Source organism: Chinchilla lanigera, unplaced genomic scaffold (assembly GCF_000276665.1).
Source record: "Chinchilla lanigera isolate Chin_1 unplaced genomic scaffold, ChiLan1.0 scaffold00016, whole genome shotgun sequence".
NCBI classification, from domain to species: domain Eukaryota; kingdom Metazoa; phylum Chordata; class Mammalia; order Rodentia; family Chinchillidae; genus Chinchilla; species Chinchilla lanigera.
In genome coordinates, this window is record NW_004955417.1 from 11,282,910 (window position 1) to 11,284,398 (window position 1,489).

The window sequence follows — 1,489 nt, forward strand, 5'->3', positions numbered from 1 at the left end:
GGGTCATCATCTCAGCAACAAGAAGCAACAGAAGAGACCTTCTCTGCGGAGAAAGGCGTCAAAGGATCCCTCACTTCAGATGAGATTAGGGAGATGTGTAGAATGTGGGCAACAGTGCAAAATTTTGTACAAAAGCACCACCTGATTAAGGTTATAGCAGTGGGAGCAATGAATCTTTTTTTTGTTTTTTTTTAGACAGGGTCTCACTAGGTCAGGTTGTCCTTGAACTTGTATGTATCCCAGGCTGACCGTGAACTCTCAGGGATCCTTAGGCCACAGCCTCCTGAATGCTGGGGTTACAAATGTGCACTACCAGGCCTGGCAGTGAATCCTTCTTTTGTTTCAGTTTTTTTGAGACTGTCACCATGCAGTTCAGGCAGGCCATGAAGTCCCTAAATAGCCCAGGCCGGCCTCTTAATTCATGGCAATCCTCATAGTAAGTAGGAATGTAAATTGGTACAGCCATTAAGGAGAGTACTATGGAGGTTCTGCAAATAATAAGTGTAGTGGCACATGCCTATAATCCCACCTACTCTGGGAGGCCAAGGCAGAAGGATTGCAAGTTCAAAGTTAGTCTATACGATTTTAGCAAGGCCCCGTCTTAAAGTTTAAAAAGGTCTGGGGAGGCAGGTCACACTCTGAGCACTGGGCTATTGTGTAAGGCCTTGGGTTCAATTTGTAGTGCTGAAAAACAAAAACTAGACTTGCCATATGATCCAGCAGTCCCACTACTAGGTATCCACGGGGTATGAAATAAGCATAGCCAAAGAAATATGTGCGTTCATATTCTGTGAAGTATTACAACTGCCAAGATACTGGATCAATTTGTGTTCATCAAGGAATGAATGGATAAAAAATACTATTCTCAGCTTTTAAAAAGAACAAAATCTTGTTTGTAAAAACGGATGTCCCTGGGGGATGTTATGTTAAGTACCTTCTGCCATTGCCACTCCACCTGCTCGGACTGGGTCCCTTTGCACCTGGTACCTCTGCGCAGATGCTTGCCCTGCTTTTGGCTCACTCTGTGACTTTGGGACTGAATTGTTTGGAAAGCAGAAAGAAGGGTAATACCCATAGTACTGAATGTGTGATGTTTTTATTTTTTTGTCTTTTTTTTGAGATAAGATTTCACTATGCAGTTGAGGCAGGCCTTCAATTCACTTTATAGCCCAGCCTGGCCTCAAACTCAAAGCAATCCTCCTGCCTCAGCCTCCTGAGTGCTGGAATTATAGGCATGCACCACCATGCAAGGCATGAATGTGTGATACTAGAGAGAGGAGGATGAGGGAGGAAAAAAGGAAGAGCAAGCAGAATACCTTTTTAAGAGAAACTCATTTAGCAGCATCTACAAATGACAGATAAAATTAGAACTCAAACTGCTGTGGCTGAGAGAGTTGGAGCCCCTAGCACCGGGGCCAGCTCGTCTCTGCTGGTCCTAACTCCACCTTGTCAAGGCCCAAGGGATTTGAAGACCGCTGCTTTAAACCAA